Genomic DNA, 11,054 nt, shown 5'->3' with positions numbered 1-11,054 from the left:
TTGTGTTTGTCTTTCGGACGCATGATGTATATTCGCCAGTCACGCACGCGTTCAGTTCATATCAGCGAGCTCGTCGCTATGACAGAGATGCGTGTACAATAAGCGCAATCTGTTTCCGACTGATGATTTTTTTCCGGAAAAGGAGAGTCCAAGCGATGCCCCCCACACTGTTATTTACATCATGACACTGTGATGCAGCGGTGCTTGAACGGACGCCTCCGTCGCGGCGTCGCGTCTACGCTGAGGACGTCTGTCGTCCTCGCTAGACATACAGTCCTGAGCTCGCCTCATCAAGCATTTCTGTCTGTCTTTCTCACTCCATCTCTCTTTCTCTCATTCCCCCCTTTCTCCTCTGTCATGCCATGAATACAAATGTGCTTTAAAAACCAAAGACATCATCGTTCCCCCTTCCCCCCCTTCCAGCCTTCCATCTCTCTCTCTCTCTATCCATCCATCCATCCATCCATCCATCTTTCCCTTCATCCCTCCGCTGTGGTTTGATAGGCACCTTTAACTGAATTTACAATCAGCTCGGCACATGGGTGAACACACAACACCTCACCTATTCAAAAAGTTATTAGCCCAGAGAATGTGCCGGACTTGTTCGGGAAAAAGCTTCAGATCGGCGTTTTTTGAATGCCGAGTCTCTCACGCTCTTCTCTCTCTCACCTACTTCATTATTTGGGCCGATTGAATATCTCTGCCTACCGACTAAGATCTGCCTATGCCTCGGCGAGATAATGAAACAATTATGATGGTGCGGCGGCGTATCCTGGCATTAACTAAACTGTCATCGAACTAAATGCGTTTTATGTTTGCTGTGGGTTATTAAGCATTGCTGTAACATGGGCCATAATTTATGCATTGGATATTTGACAAGTGTGAAGAAGAAACGCATTTATTTCCTCGGCCGCCCTCTCCGTGGAAGAACATCTCTCCATTTTTCTGTTCGTTGAGAATCCCTCGCTTCCTCCTTCCTGCTCCAGCCGATCTCTGGGGCGTCTCGTCCTCCATTATTTACTTCTCTCCCGCTCTGTCTCTAATTTTCTTCTGTTTGTCTCAAACTGTGATTAGAAGGAGGAGGAAAGGAGGGGAGGGAGTGTGTCATGAGGCTACTGAAGCCTTGTTAGTTGTCTGTCTTGGGTCACACCACTGGAATTCAGACTAATCACGGGCAGACTTCGCACGAGGGCGGTGCGCGGTAGTGTGTAGTGTTTCATGGACGAATAGATTGCTGCTGTTAGACATCCTAAACCTCTCAGTAGTCTCTTCAGTAGCAAAATCCTCTTCGAAGTATTAGTACTATATCTTATATAAAGCCTAATAGAGTGTGTATACTATGTGGTGAAAGTACACTTTCCATTCTGAATGATACTGTATACCAGCATATTATTACAATCACGTGGAAATCACAGCTCAAGTTAACTCTATGGTTTGTATTTATTGGACCACATGAATGCCAGAGAAGTCCCTTTTATCTCATGTTGCTCGAAGTGGCATTTGAAATTGGCAGCATTTTTTTGGCCCAGGGCTCGTTCCCATTCAGCTGGTCCCAGCATCTTTCGCTACGAGTCTTTGCCAGACCCTAGACAGACCACAACTTGTCCCCAAAGTAAACAAGTAAACAAGTAAGCACTCATGTTTGACATTCGTAAACAAACCCCACCATTACAAAGCAAAGGGTCTGTCTAATGCATCGGCATCGCCGAGACTTTTAAAAGCCTATCGCTTTAATTGGAGCTTCAGACTCGTGTGGGCACAGATCACATCTGAGTCACTTCCACCGAAATGCCTACGCTTGGAGCGAAAAACATCTTTTTGGTACAGACACAAGGTCAAAGGTAACCGACTCGGGACCCTGCTCAAATTCCATTAAGGAGGCTGGAGTTGTGTAATGTCATGCAGGAGATACGCTTAAAAGCTTCACGTCACCTCGGTGGGATCTGTGTGGGGTAAAAAACATCTAAAATATCTCTCTTCTTTGCTGCCCAGTGTTTCGGGTTAGAAGCTCAGCGAATAATGTGCGATGCATTAGTGATGGAACTGCAACACACTTTTCACCGCGTCAAAACGATCAGCATCACGAGCTTTTCTGATATTTTAAGTAATGCTAAGGTTTGCTGTAGCTGTTTTGAAGCTCAACGCCTCAAATCACATTAGGATTTAGATCAGTGGTTAAGGATCTGGCTTGCTGATCGGAAGATCAAGTCCTGGTATCGCCATGCTGCCACTCTTGGGCCCTTGAGCAAGGCCCCTAACCCGCTCCGACTCTAGCTTCCTAATTCCACTGAGTAAAAACACCTTTCAATTTGCCTCATCCTCATTGTATTTTATTCTTCGTGGTCCTTATTAGGGTTGTAAAGCGGCAGAAAAAACTTTGGGTACATTTCCAGAAACTTTCTATTTGGAATTTTTTGGAAACTTACCAGAAATTTATGGGAATTTACAGGAATTTATGGGAATTAATTAGAAGTTTTGGGAAATTTCTATCAATTTTATTTATACACATATATAAATATAAACATTTAGTTTGGTCCTAAGCTGACAAACAAAATTTAGAACGAAATACAGATTTTTTTTTTTTTATATACGTTTTTAAATTTGATTTAATTGTTAGTACAATTTTCTTGCACTATAGCTCACACACAGGGAAGGAAGTTTTAAACATTAATGTGTGTGATATTTGGTAATGTACATCCGAGATGGACATTTTTTGACGTTATTTCGTGCGCAGGATTCGAGAAATGATCCGCTTTATGTTATGAAGGAACGCACAGTGCATGTAGGGGGTGTGGCCTCAGAAGCCCTGCAGTAAGTGTGCTGTGTGCATGTGACTAATGAATTTCAACGGAAATTGCATTAAATCTGGATGTTTTAACTAAGATTATCCTGCAAAATTCGTTTTTTAACTACACTACACTTTCACTGTTATATCCTGACCTGCAATTTTTTTAATTCCCAGTTTATTCCCCATTCATTTCAATGGAAAGTTTCCCATATTGAAAATTCCCAGAATTGTTTTCTATGACTACTGGGGTGCCACAGGTTTACCTGATATATAAATTATTGCTCCCGGGAGATGATGGAGTGAATTTCTCAGGATACTCCAAACCAGGAAATATTTTTCGAATGCAATCTTTAAGAATAAAACCGATATTTTCGTTCTTCCTCTGATGCCGATTGGAGCCGTTTAGTCATACGGGTGACCGCACGGGTTAAAACCAGGCGCCGTGTCCACACACAATTGGATACATATGTTTGGCACAAAGTGTCTTATTCATGATAAAGTGAACGACTAAGAGCAAAGAGCTCAAACTCAGAACATGGCAAACAACTGTGTGGCACTAATGCACAACTGCTGGACAGGTTGAACATACGGCTTCAGTTTCAGCGCTACACCTCTACACGTGTGTGTAATATTTCTATGTGTATACATGTTGGACTATTGAACAATATATTTTCTATCTTTGTACTCGTTGTATCAGATACACCAGCTTGCCTGAGCTGTCTTATTGAAATGGGTTGGACTGGAGACGATGTGTGTCTGTGTGTCGTGTCTCTAATGACAAGCTAGGGATGACGAGATGATGGGAGAACCTTTCAGACACTCGGAATGTGTGTGTGTGTGTGTGTGTGTGTGTGTGTGTGAGAGAGACAGGGAACCACTGCAGGTTTTCAGAACAGCTGGTGGAGTGAAAGCAAACTGCAAACGCCATGCTGTGTACAGACAGAGAGCCCCCCAGGCAGAATAGAACCACCCCCACCCCAAAACACACACACACACACACACACACACACACACACACACACACACACGGCCACAATCACTGCAGTTCACCTGCTGCCAAGAGCGACAAATCTGCCACACAGGAGGAGAAAGAAGCAACAGCACAGATACACATTGGGTTCATATCTTTAAAGTATCATCCATCATACATGTAAACACACACACACACACACACACACACACCATAGGTAGCCCTGATGTAAGAAAAAGGATAAGTGTACTGTTGGCATAGTGAGTCAATAGACTATCCAATGACACATTCCATTCTATCTCTCTTTCCATCACACACACACACACACATATTCTAATGAACTAAGAATAACATCCCCATAGCCGATGTGTAATAGTAGGTAAACACACACACACACACTTTAACTCGAGTCGCCCATAAAGTCCCCCCCCCATCCCTCCATCCCCAAAAGAAAAAAAAGGGGAAGAAAAGGAAAAAAAGAGAGAGCTGGCATTAAAGAAAAAGACACAGCCTACTCACCCTCTCTCTCTCACTCTTTCTCTCGCTCTCTCTTTCTCCCTCTGTCTCTCTCTCTCTCTCTCTCTGTCTCTCTCTCTCTTTCAGCCCGCTGCGAGACTGCAGCTTCTCCTCCTCTTTCTCTCGCTTCGCTCCCTTTCTTTCCGGGCCCCTTCTCTCTCACACGCAGAGCCGAGACAAAAACGTGAACGGGACCGTTTGGGTTTTCATCGTTTGTCTCCTCTGCTATTTCTCCCCGAGCTTTTGTCCCCCTCCCCTTTGTCCACGCCGGCCTGGAGGAGAAGGCGAAGAAGTAGAATAAGTAGACGGGAGGGAGAAAAAGTGCACACACACACACACACACACACACACACACACACACAAAGGGCTTCTCTTCGCTGCAATCCTCGGTCCCCTTCAGCATCTAGACGCTAGGACAACATCAAAGCAACTTGGGGGGAACACTTGAGGGGTCTATTGTCTCCGGTCTGATCTGTTTTCCTTGCCGCCGTCCCCCCCTGTCGTTTCGACTGCACTTGGTACAGTCCAGGCATTCACGCCAAGTAGCTTTCACACATGCAGGGGGAGGCATGTCTCAGGCAATTGCTGACAAGCTACAAACAAGGCGGCCACCCCCCCACCCCTCTTCTTCTTCCCAGCATACACACACACACACTCTGTACGCTCATGGACATATGCATCCAAACCACACACACATGCATCCGTTCAAACCACTATTCAGCTCTCACTTGCTTTCTCTGTGTGAGATCCTTAAAGAAGTCTGATACACACACACACACACACACACACACACACACACACACACACACTGGGGCTTTGGGGTCACCACTGCTCTCACTTTCTCCCTGCTCTTCTCCATCTCTCACAGTTTTCTCAGAGAGGGAGAGAAAAAAATACCCCAGAAGACGAGGGGGGCGGGAGGAAAAGTGAGAACAGGAGGGGGGGTTGGTTGTTATATCCATCCTCTCATCTGGGTTTTCCAGCTCGAGCTTGGAGAAACGGAGAGGGGAAAAAAAAGAGGGGGTGGACCAGGGGGCTGCAAAAGAGAGAGAGAGAGAAGGAGAGAAGGAGAGAGAGATTAGAGAAAGAGGGGGAGGTGTAGATTTAGGAAACAATGGGCCACAGACCCCGATATGAGAGATGAGAGAGGTGGAACGTGTGCCCTAACTTTTAAGTTCTGATCCATTCCTGTGTGGTGTCCATTTAACCTTCCGAGAAGATCATCTTGCGTGGAGACGTTAACGATGGCGCTGGTGAAAAATCACGATCTAAAAAGCTTTTCGCTCATCGGCGTGCGATAAAGAGGCTTGAAAACTGACAGACAGGCTTGTACGCATTGAGAGTGAGAAAGAAACGAAGGAACAAAGAATGACAGCTGGGTGGTGCAGGCAGATGTTTGACAGTCGGATGAAGCAGATGTTGCAAACAAACGCTTTACAGTACAGACCTTGAAATAGGTCAAGGGTCAAATAAAGCCTTTGATTACATCAAGGGGATTTTTTACCTTGAAAATGTTCAGAGCTGGTAAGACGTAATCGTTTCCAGCTAATGGAATAATACATTTGGAGCTATAGATGTGTTATTGAGATCTTACAACATGTCATGTGACTTGATGAAGCTTTAAGATTAACGTATTCCATATGGATCCATCTTCATGCACAGAACTACTGGAATGATAACATGGATGGCGTTCGTTAATGGAAAAGAAACTAACATGCTGCTGATTTTGAACGTGATTCAAAAGGAAAACGTGTTTCCTATAGTATTGGACTGCAAGTGTTGCTTTCATGGCATGTTGGAGGAAACATAATTATCACCTTCACACCACACACACACATGGTAATGCCAATTTTTGTAATTTAGAAGCAGATATCTTTGACCAAACGTAAGCATACCGTACGTCCAAGCGCTTTCGATTACACGTGTTAGTTTTGAAGTTTATAATAAACCGAGTGCAAAAATGAAGTAAAAAATTGCACTTCAGGAATGAACCTGGATCTTCAATAGGCTTTAATATTTCATTCAATTATAGTCAGCATACAATGATATAATAATAAATCCATTCTATACACATGTCAGGGTTTGCAGTCTCTATTATTAATTATGGTTTTTTTGTCAACTGGGTCTTTATCGTGAAAACTGGGCTATTATATAGTAATAAATGAGACTGACGATGCTAAGACGTCCTCTAGATGTAGACGTGTGTGCTTTGTGTCATGTATTGGATCGTCCTTTCCAGGGGTGTGTTCCTGTTTCATTCCCAGTGTTCCTGGTGTAGGTTTCAGAGTCACCATGATCCTAACCATGAAAAAGTCATAAGCGTTGATGCTGAATTGTTCAAACGTCAAAGAATTTGAAGAATTTAGCTTTGGAAGCAACATTGTGCAAAAACAAAGCCTGATTTGGTGAAATCAATAGCTTATTGGCAATAATGTGAGGGTGAGAGAACGCTTTGTGAGGAAAGAGTTAACATTTCAGAGTCTATAATGTGGGAGAGGAGGAGGAGGAGGAGCAGGAGGAGGGGAAAAAAGGGGGCGGAGTCAGTGCACAAGGCCTCTCCATTGAGAATTGGTGGCAATGTGATGCCTGAGATAAATGAGGTAAAGAGTTAAGCTCAATAAAACATTCAGGCTTTCGAGCAATGCTGATGTAGTGTATAAGTGCAAGCCAAACGTAGAGGAGAGAAATGTAAAGAGCTTCTCAAATCAAAAAAGATGGACTCTGCACATTCTGTTACAATGTGACGTGGTTGTAGACTCTGTACAGAGGCGTTCTTCAAGAGAACACAGGCATGATTATATACGGCCATTCTTGCCTCCATAATTCATTTCAGGTGTCACGAACAACAAGGTGTTTAACATGATGAATTTGTGACACAGCCTGTGGTAGGAGGAGTTCAGTAAACACTCCTCTCACTCCCAGACTGAGCTATTTAAAGACACCAGCGAAGCTTCATTTAACGAAGCCTGCAATTTCAGAGCTCTCAGCCTCCCTCAGTAGCTGTCTAATCTACCAATCAATAGTGTGTGTGTGTGTGTGTGTGTGTGTGTGTGTGTGTGTGTGTAGGCTTTCTTTTCAGTCAATAACAGATGCAACCAGACGGTAGTCTAATCGACAGAGCTCAGTCTGTGTCCTGTTTGGGAGAAATATTAAGATTGTATTCGTCACACAGCTGAAGTGGCATAAAGCTGTTTCTTCTGAGAAAGCCGAGAAAACACAGAAATCTCCTTCTCCACAAATGTTTAAGGCCCTATGGATTAGGTAATTTATATATGATTGTACGTATTAAATCTGATTCACGAACACACACAACAATCAGGTCTAAGCTACAGTATATTCATTTTCTTTTCCGATTCGACCAGAATCAAAGTCTGATTTTTGAAAATTCAAGACAGTCTTCATCATCCAGAGCAAAGTTTTGACTTGAAAAAGCGCTGATTCCAATTAATGGAATCATAATGGCATGATCTTTCATTACACTTCAGTCTGCATGAGAACTATAAAACAAATGTCAACAGCATGTCTAATAGCTGCCAGCTTCATGCTATTAATGGCCCAAAAAAACAACTAAATGTGTGCATTTCTCAGTGTTTAAGCTGCAGAAACGAGTCTAATATCGATATTAACCTCTACAGTTATCTTCACAATCAGATCAAGCTGAGGGGGTTCATGGTATGCGATGCTTTCAGGGGAAAAAAAAACACGTCTATACTTGTACAATAGTAGAAGAGTAGCCACCTATGAACTATTCTGATAGTAGCAGAGTTACATCATGAGGCTGGAAGGCCTGAGGGACTCTCACAGGTCATCTTTGTCAAGTGGTTTTCTTCATGTTTAGCCAATCTAAAGACAGAAGAATATGAGCTCGACTATGCAGTGATGAACCTAGGCGATGATGTGGTTCAGTTTTCCGCTCCGCCGTCCAAATTCTTCTGTGCAGAGCTTCACTTTAAAATCCTACTGTATCCATTCAGTAGATCTGAGAAAGCTTCAGGCCTAAATCATTGTTTATATCTGCTATACTCACCATTATATTTTGAATAAGTTATACAGTTTCTCACCTGTATTCAATTGTACAATTATCTACTAATCAGCAAAGTGATATTCAAGTGTCGGTAACAGACACCTACATTTCTCTCATTTCAGCCATTTTGAGATTAATATCGTCCCGACTGTCTTACTTTCACTTTATTCAAATGTTCTTTCTGTCCTGATTTCTGCCCTTAAAGTGTCTCATGGATTCCCAGAGATCTCTGTATCTCTGTCTCGAATGGTGCCCGAGTTCCGTCCGCACTTTGATGACATCAGCAATATTAGGGTGCACCAAAACTTGAAATCATTGAGGATGCACTGGCGTAAGTATTTTGATAGCAGTCATCACTCACCATATGCACCTCTTTTTCTTCTTCTTCTTTCGGCTTCTCACATTAGGGGTCGCCACAGCAGATCATCCGTCTCCATACCCCCCTGTCCTCTACATGCATTGCATGTCTTCCTTTACCACATCCATAAACCTCCTCTTTGGTCTTCCCCTTTTCCTCCTTCCTGGTGGCTCCATCCTCAGCATTCTCCTACTGATATACCCCATGTCCCTCCTCTGCACATGTCCAAACCATCTCAATCTCACCTCCCTCACCTTGTCTCCAAAACATCCTACATACGCTGTTCCTCTAATAAACTCATTTCTAATCCTGTCCAATCGTCGTCACTCCCAACGAAAACCTCAACATCTTCAGCTCTGCTACCTCCAGCTCCACCTCCTGTCTTTTACTCAATGCCACTGTCTCTAAACCATACAACATTGCAGGTCTCACCATAGTCCTATAAACTTTCCCTTTCACTCCTGCAGATACCCTTCTATCACAAATCACTATATGCACCATCGCATGCTTTAATGCTTGTGCAATGTTCTGTAAAGTTTTTTGTCACTGGCTGTTTAAAGAGGATTGAAGTTCAGAGCCATTCCTGACAACACGAAACAGAAACAGAACCGATGATATTGTCAAATATTCATCCTCAAGTATGTGCATGACACCAGATGTACTAAAATTCCAGATGCTTATAATAATAAGATTCATTTGTACTTGACTGGAAATTATTGACTTTTTGTACTTGGATTTGTCTTGTTCTTGGACATTGGTCTTACTATACATGGTTATGCTCTCAACCAAGAGTTTGTTAGAATGTTAGTTACATTTCCTTTTTGCATGTACAAACTTGGAATGAAAAACAAAAAGTTTTTCTTGATTCTGACCAGAATTCTGGCGTATGGTCCTTTTATTCCTAAAGCAGGATGTAGACGCAGGATGTAGATATGATATTGTAAAACACATCAATGTTATGTGTATAGAAGAAATGACCAAATTAGCGTTTGACCTTCTGAATCTGAATTTTTGAGTCAAGATGGAGCCACAACATGACATCATTCCCTCCTGAGTCGACACACACCCCAGCACACACACCTCACTCTTTTCTGGTAACATTACCGGTGTAGACTGCTGACAGAAATAGTGTACAGGATGTAAAGGCAAAAAAAAAGTGCTCCATTGTATCTTCATTAAGGCATCCGAGCCAAATTCCCTGTTCTCTGCTCAGATTTGGCCAGCTCATGTAATCATAAGCACATAGGAAATCATTTATTATGATTGTTTCATGAAAAGCAGCAACTGCTGTGCCTTTAAAATTCTTCAATTTTACATTCATCTCTGTAATATCAGCTCAGGCAGGAGCTCACCAGCATGGTCAAATATTTGGTGCATTTATTTTACAATTTCTGACATTTTTCTAAATACTTATTTTTGGGGAAAAAAATACCACTGGAAAATGTCAAGGCGTATTTGAATGTTTTGTAGATGCCTTTACTATCTTTAGTGTTTTCAGTCCTAATGGTAGAATGAAATGGTGTTAGTTGGGATTTAGCGCCATCATGTGGTTAGTTCAGGAAGGTTTGTTGTTTCCAGGTCAGAGAGAATGGGTTAAAGTCAGGTGACCTTTATTAAGCACATTTATTAATATATTTGGTATTTTGTATGTACTCATGTATGCCTTATGTTTAAGATTATTGTATCAAATATCATGGCATGGATCGATCAATAAATACATTTGGACCTATAGCCTATAAGCAGAGTATAAACTTGCAAATGTACACTACATTACATTAATGATAAGCTTTTTATTAATGTGCTTGTACTAGGTTTAAATGATAGTTTTTTCCATTTATTTTGATGCCAACAATGTTTAATCATATAATATATTTAAATGGTTTTTAAATATATAATAAAAGTAAATATAGTACAATATTTGAAACTGTTGAAGGGTACTTGTATCCAAAGACAAAAAAACCCCAACACATACATTAAATTTTTCATAAAGATATGTCAAAAATACAATTTTTGGCAACTCGAATATATATGCATTTGTATCTTTTTATAGTAACTGCGATTATCTTTTCTTGATTATTTTATAGTTAAGTATATTACTGGACCAAAGTAGTACCATCATTATCCGTTAGGGGGAAGCATTGTACATTGTACGTGTGGAAAACCACACTTTCTATTGATATATTAAAGATTCAATAAACAAATAAAATGCATAACGAAATGTATTTAAATGCTATACATTTATAGTATGATGTTAATATATAGTATAATATATAATATATATGACTGTATATATATTTGCTAGAAATATAAAATAAATAAATACATAGAAGAAAATAATGAATTACTCAAAAAAAGGTTATTAAATACATAAATGTACAGTACAATATAATAATAATAA

The sequence above is a fragment of the Silurus meridionalis genome, chromosome 24, assembly GCF_014805685.1.
Source record: "Silurus meridionalis isolate SWU-2019-XX chromosome 24, ASM1480568v1, whole genome shotgun sequence".
Lineage (NCBI taxonomy): Eukaryota > Metazoa > Chordata > Actinopteri > Siluriformes > Siluridae > Silurus > Silurus meridionalis.
The sequence above is the reverse complement of the archived record's forward strand: the minus strand, read 5'-3'. Positions refer to the sequence as shown.